Here is an 18,772-nt window from a genome sequence, read left to right as displayed (position 1 = left end):
TTCTCATCCACTAAGATTTTTCTATTTAGTCTGCTTTATCGTTCTTCCATACTGAGTGTCAAGGTTTCGAGTGCGGGACTCAATCGCAGGACTCACCCTGGGTAAAAGTCAAAAGGTGGTTTATTTACAATGGTGACACCGGGTGGAATATACTGTATACAGTGCAGGGAGAGAAACAGGGGTCCAGGGCAGCCATAGATAGATCCGTGTAGGGAAGGTCCAAACTCCTCTTCTCACAGCCAGTGACTCACAACAACTCACAACTTTTGCAGGGTAGAGGGAGGAGGTTGAGATTTGATAGGGTGTTCTTGTCCAATATTTTCAGTTGCCATGTTGCAACGAGCTTAGCTTCTGTCTTGCTAGCTTGCGCTGCGCTCAGTGGATCTGCACTCGACAGTGCAGCCTAGGCGGAGTAGTCGAACGCAGATCCACTGAGCACTCAACACAGACAGCATCGTCAGAAGAAAAGTTGCTAAAATAAATAAAATTTTTTGTATTGTTCGACACATATGCGTACCAAACCGAAACCACTGTATTGAACGGTTCAATATCGATACGAGTATTGTTGCACCCCTTATATATATATATATATATATATATATATATATATATATATATGTAAAAATAAATAAATAAATAAAAATACATGTACCATATAATGTAATTGCAAGGAGGTATTTCTGTAGTCTACTGATTACTAGATAGTGGAAAAGGGGTGGGATTCAATAAGTTTATGCTTCTTCCTGCTCCTTTGTGAACATGAAAGTTATTTGTAGTTGTGGTTGCTTGTTTTCCTTTTGTTTTGCTTTGTTTATTTGTCTCTTTTTAATTCTATGTTGTTGTACCTTTTCAACATGTTCAAAATAAAGTTTCAATCAATCAAACAATCCACAATCCAGTTCTGTCCAAGCTCACTTATGCTCATCCACTCGGGGTCCATGTGGAAGGGAAACGTGAGGGTCCAGGGAAGTCTGCACACAGATGAGAAGTTAATGATAGCAACGAGCACTAAGAAATCAGGAGGAAATCACTAGGTGAGCTGGGTTACACTGACGAAGGTTAGTACATCATTAAGTGAAAAATCAGACTACACTGGGGCCTTACGTTGCACCGGAGTAATCCTCAGTGATGGATGGCAGGTGAGTAGATCTTCACAGGTCAGTACTGAGGTGGGGCCCAGAGCCAGACTCTGCCCTGGCGGTGAGGAGTGAAGGAAAACAACAACAACAAAACAACCCAGAAAAAACTTGGGAACATGACACTGAGACTCTAAAATATGTTTAACAAACCACATTCTTTTGAAGTTAAACACCCCATGTCAGCTATATAACAAGATTTTCTATATAACTTCTATATGCACCTTTGTACTGCTCTGTTTGTGCGGCCCCATCATTGATTTGATGGATTTCCTTCCCTGTTTCCCTTTCCAGTCCAATTATAACCTAATCACCAAAGCTAAGGTTTTAGCCATCTATGTCATGGTCCTTGTTTGATCCTTGCTTTCTAGTTTGAAGTTAGTTCTTAGTTTATATATTCTAGTCTGAGTTTCTGTTAAGATTTTCAGTTTTAGATTCCTGTTTTGTTTTCTTTATAATCAACTGTTTTTGATTCCTTGTAACATCACAGAGTCCAAGCTCTGTTTACTGCATGGCTGTTCTAGATGAGTTTTATTTTTCTGTGTTTTGCTGGTATTTTGCTTCATTTCTAGTACCGGTAGTAGTAATAGCCTCCCCAGTGTTTCTCTTCATGTCTCCCTTTGTCTCATACTGTGAGACAGAGGGAGGCAGTGGTGCCTTTCATTTCCTTCTCTTTTTAGTGATGAAGCTTATGCGTGCGTTCAATAAGGAAGATCTGTAATCACTCAGCTGTCTGCTTTCCCAGGTGTTTGGCTGCTAGTCTATCCATTACGTTACTTCCACTTTCTCACGCTGTAAAACTCAATGCCAGCATCATAGCTGTAGTCTAATCATCTTTCTGCGTGCCCTCTTCAAACCAATAAGATACCCCCCTCAGTCTTGTGTGATATTACACCTCATCCTTGTTGAGTTAGTGAATGCGTCCTCACGCTACCCCCTTTTTTTGGTTATATTATCTAACTCCTTGAGGCAACACTGTGATCTCTAGTTAGAGCAGAGAGCAAGTAGCAGGTAGAAGAGAGCCTGGAGAGGCGGTCCATTTACACTTGGACCGAAATGTCGGAGCCCAAAAGAAACACAGGCACGAGCAGTAACACAGAGAGTGACTAAACTGTGAGAAGCATGGGAAGCATGATGTGGACTAAAAAACAGGTCATCCAGAAAGATGACCTGCTTTTGGAGATGAAGCCCCACAAAGCACAACACTGCTTAAATTAGTGGTTACAGTCCAGTGGAAGATGAAGAATTGTGATCAAATTCTGGTTAATTATCCTAAAAATAGCTAATTTCAACTTACCTACATGCAGTTATATAACAGGACTTGTGTTCTCCATCTTTGTGCATTGTAATTTCTCTGTTTTCATGAAGTACAATGCAAACATAGCATGATATGTGTCAACTTATCATGCTATGTTTTCCTATCAGAATTTTTCCCAACAGGGTCAAATGATAAGGTAATAATGCAGGATGGATGGGCTCAAGTGACAGTCAGGTACACCACCCTCAGACACCATGACATTGTTCTCCTTCAGAGCTGTCTGATATCCAACTTGTGATCCTGTAGCTGAATTGTTGTGTTTTACATTTTTCGTGTACCCATTTCCTCTCAGTCTCCATTGTCAACTTTTGCCACAGTTAGCAGTTTCTTGTATTTCCCAGAATTGCTTTTAACAGCTTTCAACAAAAGGGTTCCCTGTGCTGTAAACATGTAGGTGGCGAGAGTGATAGCAGTACTGCAGCAAGTTGGAGAAAAACAGAGAGAGAGAGAGATGCAAAAAGAGAACAATGGCATGACATTGTACTGCTGTTCACCCTCTAAAATAAAACCTTTCCTGCTGGGCTCAGGCTAGTAGGGTCAAAGGAAACCCAGACCTGACATCCAAACAGACAAAGCCTCTGTCTCCATATGCTTTTGTCCATTAATTGTATTCTCTGATGATGGGATCACCTTTGTTACAAGGTCCACATCCTTAAAGAAATTATCATCTTTATGGCTCAGGTTAAATTGGATCAAACCATTTGACTTTTGACAGAGGCAAAAACAATGAGATGTGCTTTTCTTTTAGCCCTAAGATCAGACAATTCACCCAAAATACAGAAAGTGAAAAAAATCCCAGATTTTGCTCCTAATGGTGATTCCTTACAGCTCTTTCAATTTTGATCCATATTGTATCTATTGAAATGGATATTACATCCACCAGTGGGGGTCAGAATGGCCGTAGGCAATCTTAAAACTGTGTATTTTGTAGCTGAGCAGCAGTGACAGAGTTCAAAGGGGATTTTGACACTTGTATGAGATCTGCCTGGGTTCCCATCACATATGGCCATGTTCCCATTGAGACAGACGTGTTGGTCTTTGAAGTGTCATGGGTAAATCTCCAAAAGACAGAGTAAAACAGTGTGTGGTTCTAATTGCAGTAATCATTGTCTCTAGAGATGCATTTAAACTACATGGATAAAGGTAACTGTGCCTTTCGCCTCGCTCTAGGTTTGCTACACCACCATCTGTGCTACGATGTTTAGCTGAAGAGCCGTCAGGGAAATTCTGATGACCCTCAGCTCCTTACCTTGGAACATGTCCCGGTGGAGCGGCAGTGAAAGTGGATGTGTTCCTGCTACTCTGTGCATCTGACCTCCTCATGTTATCACTTGTTGACTCTTGCTTTTACTAATTTATTTATTATTTATTATTAATTTATGTTAGGTTTTAATACATAAAAGCAAATGTTTTTTCTCCTCAAGTGGGTGGTATAACAACAAAAACCCATTTATTAAGGATTACTCACACATGTAATAATTTAAGATAAGCTAATTTCACATTTGACATATTTAAAGTTTGGTAAAAAAAAAATACTTGTGGAGATTCTTGAGATTAAAACAGAAAGTGTTTAATCAAGTGTTAGAAATGCTTTAACTGCTTTACTGTCAGCGTGAAAACATGTAAAATATCATGGAAACACAAAAGACCTGCGAGCAAAAATGTAATTGTTTCAGTGATGGATGCCAGCGAGAGCCCTATACCCAGCTGCAGCCAATCAGTGCATCTCACACACTTTGCTGGATACTGTCAGCGGGTCATGAGGTTAATGATTTTGTGCTTTGTCAAATCAGATTTATTATCGGAGCATGGATTAATTTGTCAGTATTGTGCGGTCCATTAAGACACCACCAAGCAAAGCCTTAATTAGAGAAACGTAATTGCAGTGATTACCACCCTCCTCTTGAGGCGTTGCAAATGGGTGGAGGAAAAGAAATCGCCACCAACTTTTGGGAGTGACACAAATTAAGCATGGCGCTCGGAGAAGTCGTACACTGCGACTGCATGTTGAGCCTTGCACTCTTCGTGCTTCCTCCAAGATGTGATTTCCTTAATCTCTTTGGACAGCCTGAACAAAATTACTGAGTGATTGCTCAAGTGTTGTTCACAAAGATAATGTTCTGTGTGGGAAAATCGCAACAAATTAAATTATTCCTACTGAGGGAGTATTGTTTTAGAGGGCTGGAAGCGCATGAAGTCGCAATCTCATGGAAGAGACACAAAAACAACCTCAAAACAAAGTTAGCTCTGTAGGCAGCACAAGTGCTTGTTTGTCTGTGACACTGATATGCATATGCAATCAGATGAAAGACTGGAAGGCTGCTTTTGGACTGGAGGGCAGAACTGAGATAGAGCAGCCAGAAGCACATTACCTTATCTCAACCTCTGCTCAGTGTTTTCTTTCTATGTGCTGTTCCCCAATGGTAATGTTTCCCTGCACCACCATTCTGCAGGTGAAGCTGAAAACACAAGCTGTTGTGTGGCTGTTAGGCTGGTTTACACCGTCTCAGTTTGCATTAAAATACTTTTGTATTTATATAGCTGCAGTCAAACTGAATTTGAATCCTAAAGACAGAGAGGTTTATGCTTCAGCAGGGCGTCTATTAAGTTGAATTACATCCTGTCTCAGTGGTAGTTGATGCACCTTAATCAGAACTGGATCTCTGAAGCTGGAGAGGATTTTATGATGTATGAATGGATATATTTGCAATTTTCCCCTAAATCTAATGTCATATAAATACTTGCTATGTGTGCTATATATGTGGCCTCATCTGATAGTTGCTGTAATGTTTTGAGCAGCAAAAATCTTGTATCAAATTAAAGCACAGCTTTAATGGGCTCCTCAGTTCATAAATGCTTGCAGAGTGTTGCAAAAGAAGCAATGGTGCATTACACCTGTAAACACAATGATGTCCAAAAAAAAAGCAAGGAAAAGGTATTACAGATACAAATTTGAAATTTAATATGTTTTTTAAATCATTTTGATATATTTTATTTCTGCATTTTTCAATTAAATGATAAAAAAAATCCTTTCATATCCATAATTGCATTGTTTTGTACATGCCCACCTTTTTGCATGTGAATTAATAACCACAAAATCTAAGAAGTGGTTACCAAAAACAAATAGTACATTTTGTAAAAACACATTTCATGTTGACATAAATTGCAAACGTTTTAATAACGTAAATAAACCAAAATTTGCATCTTAAAATGCACAGAAATCTTGGGTTTCGCAGCCCATTTTCACAGATGGTTTTGTCTGCGTCTGTGTGTGTTTGTGTGTTCTTAACAAGTCATATTTGTTACAATTTATCATATGAGATCAAACTAATATATTGCGATTATTATATATAATATGGACTGTAATTTATGAATCTGTGTGAAAGCAACATTTAGCTGTAATTAAACAGGCTTATTTGTAGATGGCAGACCAGTGTGCTTGGCATCCCATGAGATAACTGGAGATGGATGTGTGTGGGTGGGGCAGGGTAGATGAAGCACAGAGAGGTCAGGTTTATCTTCACTGAAAACATGTCAGTTACATTTAATTGACAGGGTGCGTGTTAGAGTGCAGATTTACTGTTGCTTTCCCTCCGGATTTGCTGTCTATTTGTGTTTTTACTTGTTTGCTTCCTATCACTGTGAAAAATAATTTTAGTTTGTGAACTTTGGTGTGATGACACGAGGTCACTTGGAGATTCTCAACAGCTTTAAATGGCTAAGGTCTACAACTAGTGATTCCTTTTAGTGCTTTCTATCCACTGTGTAGTTCTGCAGAGATAAAAGATAAAAAAAAAAAAAGATATTCTTTATATCTTTTATCTTGTGTTCCACTAGAACAGACACCAACAGCATAAAAGCAATGAAAACTTTACTACATTGCTGTAGGGATCAGTATGTCATTTAGACAGCTGGTGTCAGTCAAGTGTGTGACATTGTAAGAGACTGAAAAAAATAACAGAAGAAGACTAAACATCATTAAGTGAACAACAGAAGTTAACGCAGTATAAACATGGTTGCACATTTATCAGAGGCTCAATTTGACCTGGATAATTTATATGTTTATAGGTTTTACAACAATCTTTTTCAGAGAAAACATCTATTTTCAGTAACCATTAGATACTGTCCTTGCTATATCGTAAATAAATAAATAAATTAAAAAAAAAAAAAAATCAAAGCAACTACAATTTATATTTATAGACAGTAATTAATAATAATAATAATATAAGGGTTCCAGAATTACAGTAATCATCTGACGGAAACGGTTCATGCCCATATGATGAATCGAGTTTTTGGGTTTCACAAACTCTAAGAAGCAAAATATTTTAGCTCCTTATCTCGTAAGTGCTCCACTTTTTTGCTTAGTTTCACCATTTAGTGCTGAGTAAGTACTCTTCAGAGTTTTCCTGCCCTTTTCTGCTGAAAATATTTGTAACTACAGCACAGCAAACTACTGCTAAAGTACACTGTCAGACTGTTAAACCAAAAGAAACTATTGAAAGAGAGCTACAGTGTGAGATCGAAAGTGTGTGTTTCAAAACTGCACCATGCCCGAGTAGAAAGAAAACTTTCTTGCTTTGTGTCTAAGTAGTTCATAGATGGCTTCGAGAAGTCACTGTGGTTTTGGTTTGAATGGCAGAACGCACAAGATCAAAACTGTTGTCTGTGACTGATGATTAGCTGCTGCCAGCCCTAATTGTAATACAGCAATTTGTCCTTGTCAAAGTACATATTTATCATCATGAAATTCTCTTTGGACACTGTCAAAGCTAGATGCCCACGTAATTGTTTAAACACAAAACCTTCACAGATTTCTCTTCAACACAAATTGTCTCATTAATTGCTTGTTATTTGCTTTAACAGATTTATGCTTTAAAATTAAGAACACTTTACACAACCTTATAAAAACATATAATATGGATGCCACACTTATAAATTAAGGAAAAAATACAAAATCATAATCTAACATGTTATTACAACATGTCTGATTGTATGCATATATCACTTCTTATTGTTACAAAAATAAAAATGCAGCTTTGATAAAATTATTTATTACAGACCATTTGGGGCCATGGCTCTGCAGCTTTGCTGAACTAACACTATGATCGATTTCTGGTTTATTAATAAAAGACAAATTTCTTACAAAGCAATTTTATGCACAGAAGACTCGTGACAGTAAGACAACTGAAAAAAGAGAAATGAGTTAAGAATAATCATACACAAGAAGAAGAAGTAAATGCTTTATAATATTTGGTGAATAATTACTATACCAATCAGGGCTGTAAATCAAATTTAAACCTGTGTTTAAAATATATTGATTTTCTATGATTTTTTAGATATAAGATTTCAGAACCAGCCTACCAAGAAGAATATTACATCAAAGTTTTGATGTTTCTTTCTGCTGTGCATTGACCCTGAGTCACAGGCCCAGCAAACATCTGACACAACCTTTGTTTTGACTTCTGCTGTTTCTTTCAGCTAACACGGAGAGATACCCTGATGTGTGTTCTGTCAGCTTGTGCTCGTGTCCGCCTGGGAAAGACCAAACGGTAATCTACAAAAGCACTGTGGTGAACTGTCAGGGTTGAAGCTTGTCCTGTTATCCTCCCCTCTGTATCAAAAAAAACGTGCTTTTCTCTTTGATGTACTGGCACCTCAGTGCTGCTGGGTATGATGCCCCCAGCTTTTCTTTGCATTCATCCCCTGTCAGTCCAACTGACATCAGTCAAGAGTCTGCATAAATGAATCCTCTCCAGTCTGCATGAAACGGTTTTGTCACTCAGGACGAACACTCAGCACTACAAACATAATGCTGAAAAACAGAGTTCAGATGTTGATGTTGGTGTTTTGGACATATGTATACAGAATGACAAGAGAAGCTCAAGGTGTTTTTATGGTTTGTAGAGTGCTAGGACAACTTTTCATCCAGCTTGAACTTGCATTTCTTATTCCCAGAATATATCACTTTCTTGCTTATCGAGTTTACTGCGGAGGTTGAAGGTGGGATCAGTGTTATTTGATAAGAAAGAAGTACATTGGAAAGGTTAGATTTTTAAAGGTTATACCCTGATGACATCATTTTTTCTTAAGACTTAAATAACTTGGCTTGTTATGAAGAGCACCATCAAACACATTTTTATATCTAAGTAAAGTGAATGTTTTAGCAAGAATGCAACATTTAATATCAGAAAACAGATTTGTAACTGGAAGGTAGATTTTTGTAAGGAGAGTAAAAAACATTAGGACTAAGCAGCGTTCTGATATGGCCCTTTGTCTTTGTCACAGAGAAGGCTTCCAGTACTATTGAATGTTCCCACCTTTTCACTGTGTTGAAAAGGTTTATAGTTGGAAAAACACTTCAAAAAATGGTCTCATCTTATTTATAGAAAGCAAGGAGCAGCAAGCTTTGACAACCATATTTCACAGCCAATTATTATTAATTGGGGACTGTGTGTTGGTATATGTGTCTTCTTAAAAGTGGGTGAGTGGGCTGTTGGTTTGCACTACAACCCTCCATATTCTGACATTTTCTCTAACGCTATCACAGCAAGTATGACATCAGTGATATATGTATTATAGTTTCATTGTCCAACAGAGTCTGTTTGTGTGCTTTTCTTTTTTATGATCAACAGAAAGCTTGCATTCTATCACTCGGTTGCCCACCAGTAATGCTTCTTATCAGATCTAGGTTAAAGCCAACAGATGACACGAGTATATCAACATAAAAATGGCCGTTCTTTCATTGAGACTGAGCAAAAATGAGAAGATAAAGATCAACTTGCAGTAAACAAAATGCTATCATAAGTGCTGCGTGCTAAGAATTCTACTTATCTTACTATTATTAGCTGAGGACACATACATCTCAATACAAGACCGTCTGTGAGGCAACCTCAATTTGATGCGGATGCTTGGAGTGCAGCAGGTGGGTGATCTGGTCTCCCAGGGTGGGTGCGGAGCTGCAGAGGCAAAGGCACCCGTGGTGTAATTGATGTGTTTGGAGAGGAGCCGCAGCACCTGTTTGAAAGACATGATCTGAGCCAGGATCAAGTGGCATTTTCTGGTAATGATCTTCAAAAGACACTTCGATTTTTATTCACATACAAATGCAGTGAAATAGAAATGAACATTCCCCTTGAATGTAGCTCTAAATGTAATTTTTTCTAGTATAGGACGACTTTTAATATTGCTGTTCTATATAATTACAAGACGTAATGAAAGGGTTGAATCGTTGCAAGGAAGCAATATTTTATGATGTCCATATTATTAACTGGTTTGATCAAACTAATGAGCAAAAAATGAAAATTATGTCAAAATTCAATTTCTACAAATTAAAAGAGTAGAGCCCTAATTGATATGGCAGAGAAATAACTTGTCTGGTCATACGACTTTAACCTTAACTTTAATTAGACTAAAATACTAAAAACTATGACTGCAAAATTAGAACTTGGCCTTGGACATAGTATGAATTGGAATCCCCTTTGATAACTAGCTAAAGATACCAAGAGTTATGAAATGTAAACAGATTTAACAAGGTTAAATATCGACATATGAATCTTTATCATTTAAATTCTATGTAAAAATAAGATTTGGCTCTGAAAACAGTGTTATCAGGTTATGTAATACAGATTATTTGATCTTTGAAAGTATGTGAAAGTCATGGAATTGTCATGAAATTGTGCAAAGCAAAAGTCTCATATCCCAGTGTGAAGGAAAATCCAAATTTCACATTGTTTCCATTTAGAAACACTTAAGATTTTAGTTAATATATAATCTGGCAGAAAGAGAAGTAAAGAATTTAATAAAAATGTTAGTGTGATAAATAAGGGATCGACGGCACATGAATGTAACAAATATTTTATGAAGCTCAGTAAGGAAGCTCTAAAATCACTCATGTGCCTGCCTTCCTGTGAGTTAGGCTGCTTTCCCATCCTGTCAATCTCAATACTGACCTCATTACTCTAGTCCAATTATCTTCTCTCCCACCTTCTTTGAGCCAATCAGCCTCTGCTCTGCTTGGTTTAAATCTCTGCTCTCTGTCATTCTCCTTTTCAGAATCTCTGTTGTGCATCCCATGTCCTCCTCATCTCTGCCTCGCTCACCTCAGCCAGAGCTATAGTCAAGCCTCAGTCTGCATCATCACCATCACCAGCGCCTCGACTCTGGAGGGTCCATCCCTAAATCGTATCACTGCTGGGATTCTGTTCTGCTCTTCCATGTATAATATTTTCTTTATCTCATAAAATCATGTTCATTTCTTCCAAGTGATCTCTCCTTATTGAAATACAGTCAGTAGAACAATTAACACATTTCAATTCTTCAGCTATAACTATAACTAACAGCTATAGAACAGCTGTGGAACCACCAGATTCAGATTTGTATTCAAGGGGTGAATGAAGGCAATAGTTACTCCAATTTTTAAAAGATCAAGGAGCAGTGGTCCGAGGATCAATCCTTGGTCCACTGCTGTTAATTTTATTTATCAATCACCTTCCTGCCTGTTGTCCAGAGTCCAACTGCTAGCTTTATGCAGATGACGCAGTCAGATATTGACCAGCTAAGTCATCATCACACATAAGCGGCAATTTGTGGTTTAGTATAATGTCCAATTATAATTTGACATAACTCAGGAAGCAGGAGATTAAACCTCAGACTTTTGGATAAACATATAGAGTCCTTTCCTCCTGAACAAGTCACTCAGTGGACTACTACAAAAATTAGTGTTAGTTCTCAACTAGAAGGCTGTGGCTTTTTTGAGTTTTTCTTTGGTTAGATGCTATTTTCACTTTTTGTTCTGTTCCCCACTTGTGAATGTTGAAGCTTCTGCATTAGACATTTGCTAACAAAGCAAGACTGCAGAATTTACTGAGGAGATTAAAAGTCCTCATGCTGAGCACAGGGCTTAGTGTTGGCTGATGTTTTAAATGACATACATCCAGCAGATTCTCTGACTATGATGTCAGGAGCATCTTTTTTTCCTTTTTTCCAGTGTCTTAAAACATTATAAATACAAGAACATTGTCTAAAATACAGGATGGGGTTGATGCATGTTATCAAAATGTTTTCATGCTCACATATCTCCTGCATACATGCAATTCAATGACAGCTTTAAGCCAGGCAATGCTGACATGGAAATTCTGCTCTCAGATAAACAAAGAGGAAATAATGCTATACAAGTAACTCGTTATCGTGAGGAACAGAGGTTTGTTAGTACAAGATAGCTAAACAATTAAACTGTTATCAGAAGAAATGAAGCTTTGTTATCCAGAGATAATTTTTTTCAAGTGATAGCAGCAATAAAAAATGATTGTAGTGGCCAGTCACACTGGGATAACTACGGAAATTTGTCTGCACACTGTAATCCAGGCTAAAACAACCATACGTGTTAGTCACGTCATAAAAACCTATTTCTTATACACAAACAAATACTGAGGAAAATCAGAAACAATAGTGTAAAAGATCCAGGATTAAAAGACAGGATTTAGTCCTTGTGTTTTAAAATTGTAAAAAAATAAAATAAAAATTTATTTTGATTGATTTTTATGGTTCATGCACTTTTATTGATTTTATATAGGGCTGTTATTTTATGTTATTATTCACATAAAATATTATTCAGTATCATTTTTGGCCTGGCCTTATGTACTCTGTCTAATAACAGTATCCAATATAATTCTAGCACAACAAAATGCTAACCATCCAAATCTCCATTAAGTGTAATATTTTTAATTATTTTTTCAGAAATATGTTTTATGTAAGAATGGATGATTAACAGGTTTAGAAAAAGTAGAAGATAAAAATGGTGCTGTACTCGGTGGAATCAAAATCTAAGTGAAAAGATAAATACATCTGGTGTCTTTTTAAAAATGAAATCTTAATAAATAAGGTAAAGACAGCGCGAAACATAATGTGTCTTAAATATGTAATCTCTGGTATTTAGACAAGCAGTGCAGGACTTGTCCCTTTTCTTCGGTGGATAAATGAACGGTGGCCAGAAACTAATGACCTTTTTGTGAATGATGCAGGTCTTCATTTTGCTTGGCAGCTGTAACGGAGTCAGTCATGCATAGGAGCAGAAGGTTGACAGATATGACTTTCTTTTGGCGTGAACATTTTAAAATTTGTTAGTTAGTCCAATGCTCTGTGAGCATGTCATTGACAGAGATTCTGAAACCCTGGACTGGTAAACAAAAAATAAGCAGTTAGTGATCCATGCAGAGTAGCAAAATAAATACATAACTAAAAAATACACAGCCCGTGCAAAGAGATGATCTGAGCCTGTACTACGAGGCAGAATTTATTCTCATCCAGGTAGCTTCAGGGTTAATCTCGGGTTTTCTTTACTGTCATGGTGGTTCACTTCCTATTGGGCTACATCGCCAGGTATGAAATGGTAAATGGCCTGTATTTATATAGCGCTTTACTAGTCCCTAAGGACCCCAAAGCGCTTTACATATCCAGTCATCCACCCATTCACACACTGGTGATGGCAAGCTACATTGTAGCCACAGCCACCCTGGGGCGCACTGACAGAGGCGAGGCTGCCGGACACTGGCGCCACCGGGCCCTCTGACCACTACCAGTAGGCAACGGGTGAAGTGTCTTGCCCAAGGACACAACAACCGAGACTGTCCAAGCCGGGGCTCGAACCGGCAACCTTCCAATTACAAGGCGAACTCCCAACTCTTGAGCCACGATCGCCTGGCTCATGACTTGTGGAAGACCTCCTCAGATCTGTGTGTACTGAGTAGGTAGATTTATTTATAGGTAGGGATGGGTACCGGTGTCCGGTGCCATGATGGCACCGGTTCTGACATAAACGGTAGTAACCAGACCGAAAAGCAGCGCACATTTCGGTGCTTTATTTCGGTGCTTTTTTTGCCTGAGATGTAATACACTTTGAATTCTAGCCAATCATTTTACGTTTCCGGGGATAGTAGGCGGGTCCAGGTACGTACGTTCTTTTAGAGCAGAGCTACAGATTAAAAACGCCCAAGGCGGAGCGGTCAAAAGTCTGGCTGTACTTCACAGCAAAAGATGCAAACTCAGCAGCCTGCAACAAGTGCTTTAAGCTGATACTGTGGAAAGGAGGTAACACCTGAAATCCGATGAAACACCTGGCGACGCTTAGCGTTTTTTTTAAAAGCCGAAAAATGCGCCGTATTTGATAGCTTGCTGCGAGACCTCACACCGAGCGCATCTACTGCAGGTGTGGTGCCTGTTATCAGACCCAGAGTTAGCAACATCCCCCAAAAAGCTGAAGAGTAGAGTCCTGGCCCCTAGCCCTGCCAGTGTAGCAGAAATGATGAGGATGATGATGGCAGCAGCAGCAGCCGTTCTTCTCTGCGTGAGTAGCTTAATGTTGTTCGTGTGTAATTTACGTTGACTAGGCTAACCACGTTATTACATTAATGCATGTAAGGTGAACTAGCAAACACCATCATAGCTACATGCGGCTGTCTTCTTGTTTGATGGCAGATACTCCCTTCACCCTGGCCAAAAAGGCTAAAATGACCAAAGAAAAAGTGGGAAACAGCTAAACATGAGAGGTTTTTGGACAAAGTTTGTGTTTTTTCCATTGTTTAAGCACTGCTTCCAGCCAAGAGTGATACCATATATGCCCTATAGCTGCAGAAAAGGCTAACATTGTTATCTTTTTACAAAAAAACAGCTGAACATGAGAGGTTTTTGGACCAATTTTGTGTTCTCCATTCTTTAAGCACCGGTTCGAGCACCGTTTAAGCACCGGCACCGTTTCAAAAGTACCGGTTTGGCACCGGTATCAGATAAAACCTAAACGATACCCATCCCTATTTATAGGTGTAGTGCCTTTGTGTTTCCCTGGTGAGCATCAGCCATAATCAGGTCAATAATAATAATGGATTGCATTTTATATAGCGCTTTTTGGGACCCCTCAAAATGCTTTACAATACCACTATTCATTCACTCTCACATTCATACACTGGTGAAGGCAAGCTACAGTTGTAGCCACAGCTGCCCATGGGCAGACTGACAGAAGCAAGGCTGCCATATCGCGCCATCACCAGTAGGCAGTAGGTGAAGTGTCTTGCCCAAGGACACAACGACCGAGACTGTCCGAGCCAGGGCTCGAACCGGCAACCTTCCGATTACAAGACGAATACCCAACTCTTGAGCCACGATCGCCCTTGATTTTTTTTTTTTTAAATTTGGTTTTTATTTTACTGAGAACAACAAATGCATTATATATGCCTTAATATGTGATCCTAGAACAGAATACCTATCTATACTTTTATTTTATATTTGAGTTATTTTGCACAGTGCCTTTCTCTGCAAAATTCATGTCACTAGATAAAACATTACCTTTGCTGTTTGCAGTTTACATTTAGATTGTATCATCTGATTTTATCCCCTCCGGGTGCTGACTTATTTGTTACTGAATATTAAAGCACAATTGTGCACTTAAAAATAACCCAAGCCTTGTATATCAATGCCAGATGATATAATTTTAATCAGGAACATTTTTTAACAAAAATTTTCATTTTAATTCTTGTCTTTTTTTCTATGGCGTACTTAAGCTGTTTGCCTATATCTGCAAATGAAAACCATCTGTAGCATCTTCTATTCAGCACAATTCACATTTTAACATAGACCTGGAACACAGGATGTGTTATTATTGTGGGCCGAACATGTTTTATATTTCTTACGCATGTACAAAATAAGGTGCGACAATGTACAAATCAATCTATAAACTAGTATTTTTATGTTTTGCTTATATACTCTGTCATTGTTGTTACCAGTGTGTAGCATCTCCAGCGGTTATTACTATCCTGTGCATGCCCAAGACTCATATAAACACATACTATTACAGCTTCTATAAAGAAGGCTCTTTGGGGAAAAAGGTCTGGCTGGCTTGTTTGGATACTAGAATTTCACAGTAATGTGGGGTAAAAAGTTATTTGGGGGAATTCGAGCACCAACAGAAGGCACAAGAAGGGAAAAGAAGGTATTTCAAGCCCACGGTCAAACATGATGATGGAAATATTCATTTCTGGAGACTGTTTGCCTGGTTTGGCAAAGAGAAGTAACAGATCCTTCAGAGACATGGCTACACTCTGGGGTATGAATCTGTGTGGAGTAGGATTCACACTGGATAATGATCCCAAACTAACTTAAAATTCTGAAGAAGCGTTTAAGAAGGCCAAAGAAGACCAAGACAGCTGTTTTCCCCCACTCATTCCACAAAAATTTTATGGGGCCACTTGAAGATCCTTTCAGTTGCAACAAAATTGTAAGCACAATTTTTAAAACAAGGGGGGGCTGCATGGAAGAAGACTTTTCAGTGCCTCTTTTTATTTCTCTAAATGCATTGTTCTTGTGTTTCCTGCCATTCTGTTCATTCAGCCCATTTGTAGCACGCTTCTGCCTTCTACTCCTACTGTGCTTTGTCCTTATGGGCTGCTGCACACAACAGAGGGCAAAACCTACTGTTCACACCATATCTGGTGGAGGGGGCAAATGTCTTGCACCTGGTCCTTTTTGGTCTTATAATATTTACTTGTGACACAGGTATCACATCCAACCAGATGTTCCCACTGAACCTAAATGAGGTCTGTCTAGCTCACCTTGTGTTACCATCAAGAAGGCCTCTATTTGTCTGACAGAAGCAAATGATTGTTTCAAGATAAAAATAAATAGCCTTGTTTGGCTTTCTAAACCCCTTGCTTGATAATTGCAACAAGGTCAGGAGGGTTTCCCTGCATAGGTCAACCTAACAACGCAAAAGACAATAGCCATGCACATAGGAGTGGAATCTTTAAATTAAGTTACAAAAGGATTCCAGGTCTGGAAGATGAATTAGCAGATTATCTGCACCTCAGTGGAATTAGGGGAAAATGGCTCGTTTCACAAGTCAGTGACATATGGAACTAGAAAGGTCAATAGTATGTTTACATGGAAGCTGAAGGAAATGGCTCCTGTGTATCTACATCAGTTATTAGCCTAGCTGCCCACCTAATTAGGTGGTGAGCACCATAATCAATCACAGGCCAAATTGGATTTGGATTAGATTTCTGTGGTCTTTGCAGTGAGCAGGGGATTGTCCAAACCTGAAGGCTTGACTTTGACTATGACATTCCAAGTCGACTCAAGCAGAAATGAGTCGCTTGCTGTGGAAAAATGGTGACATAAGTAGCAGTGGTGTAATGAAACAGTGTGGAAGGCTTTTCAGCTGAGGTAAATCTGTCTGTTGAAAATTTATTGGAAAAAGAAAAACTGCATATTTTGCCAGCTGAAATAACTTTCACTTGATCAGATTTCTGTGATTTTTCAACCATACACATACCAAGCTGAGACAAACAGCAGTATGGCTCCAAAGCTTTTAACAATTCTATTACTTCAGGCTACATTGATTTGAACTCTCTTTTCTAATGAGAGTTGGAAACATTTTAACGATGAGAAAAGCATTATGCTTTATGGAATAAAGAGCTAAATTAAATGGATGGGACAACTGGTGCAGTGACAAAAACTGCACCAGTTGCAGTTAACTGCAATTAGCCATGTTTCTTTAACAAATGAAGCACAAGCCAGTGCACAGTGAAAACAAGGCGTAAGCTTCACCTTTCATTATAGCTGCCAGACTCAGACTAATCTGTAAAATATGCTGTTAATTTGCCAAAAATATACAAATTCATGCACTAGAACCACATGATATTTTTATTCTTAGCATTATTTTGTTCGCTGTTGTGAAAATCAGACACCTACATATCCACAATGCCACTTGAAAACTAGTTTTCTAGGTTGTGGATTCAAGTGTGTCTAGCTAATTGCAGTTAAAGCCTTGAGTTGTGATATCAAGCCATGATAAGGAGCTGACGGTGGATGTCAGTTCTTTCTAACTCCAAACCCCCAGAAACTCAAAACTCTTTGCAGTCTAAAATAATAGGACTTTATATTCAAGGTTAGAGAACCAATCATAGTCACTGAACAAGAGCCTGATGCTACTGGGGTGCCTTTTTCTCTTGCTGGGGCAATCTCTCTGTGTACCACTTACTTTAACTTACATTTGCTTTGTTAGAAAACCTTTTGTAAATGTCTAATGAGCCAGTCACATGGCAGCAAGTCAGGTATGTACTTAGTGTGACCCGTGGTAGGTACCTATTTAAAATAGGACAGAGCCGTAGGCGCACAGTCAGTTAAAAAGGGTTTAATTTTTAATACAAAATAAAAGTAACAGTGTAACAGCGGCACTTAAAAACAATTAAAAACTTCACTTTATTAAAAATGATAAAACTGTATGATTGCCCGTGAGACAGGACAAGCACTGCGACATCGACATATCACACACACATAACCCCAAATGGGCAAAACACTATAGAAAAAGAACCTTCAGTGCCATCTTCACTTGGGCCCACCGCGGTGCATGCAAAACGTGGCAAGACCAAAAAAAAAAAAAAAAAAAAAAAAAGGATTTGTTTTCCACGCAGCGCATTCACCGTCTGCAGCGAAAACACTGAAAACTTTTCGCTGCTTTGTGTGGTAATCCACACAAAGCCTGATACTGGAGTCCTTCTTTCTTACTACCACAATTGGAGAGGCAAAAGGGAACTTTCTCTGATCACCTGACTCTCCAACAGGTGTTGAATATGGGCCTTAACGCTCTCATACTCTGAAAGTGGAATGCGTCGATACCGCTGGTGGACTGGAGTCTCATCTAAGAGTGGGATCTCATGAGTAATTAAATTGGTACACCCTAAATCCCCATCATGAGAAGAAAAAACAGATTGGTAGTCACGCAAAAGGGCTCTTACCCTGTCCTGATCCTGTACAGTGAGAGCTGACAGATCAATTGCATCAATTGCAGTTTTCAGAGGGTTTGGTTCCACACTCTGAGTTGCCATGGTAACACATTTTACCTCTTCCAAATTGTCCAACAGACTGGTCGAGCCATCCGATTGACTGACAATTTCAACTTGGCACAAGGTGCCAAGCTGACTGCGAGGTGGCAAAATGGCCTCAGTTAATCCCACATTGGTAACTGGGATAAATGCAGTGCCACTGACCACTTGGGCCAAAGCTGGAGAAGAAAGGAGACCATGAGGCAAACTGGCATCTAATGGTTCAAAAAGCACTCTTTCAGTGTGTGCTGAAGGGGCTTTTTGACATGTGATAGGTACAAATTTCATTGTGCCTGCGGGGATGCAAATTTTTCTTCTACCCTTAACTCTCACTGGGCCACTAACCTGTGCTTCGGGCTGTATGGCAATGCTGCAAAGCCTGCTGCCAAGGATCTTCCTGCACTAAAGGAAGGTCAAAAAGAGCAGAGCCATGTTCCAAAAACAGCTCC

Source organism: Neolamprologus multifasciatus, chromosome 20 (assembly GCF_963576455.1).
Source record: "Neolamprologus multifasciatus chromosome 20, fNeoMul1.2, whole genome shotgun sequence".
Classification (NCBI taxonomy): Eukaryota; Metazoa; Chordata; class Actinopteri; order Cichliformes; family Cichlidae; genus Neolamprologus; species Neolamprologus multifasciatus.
This window is presented reverse-complemented; position numbering follows the sequence as displayed.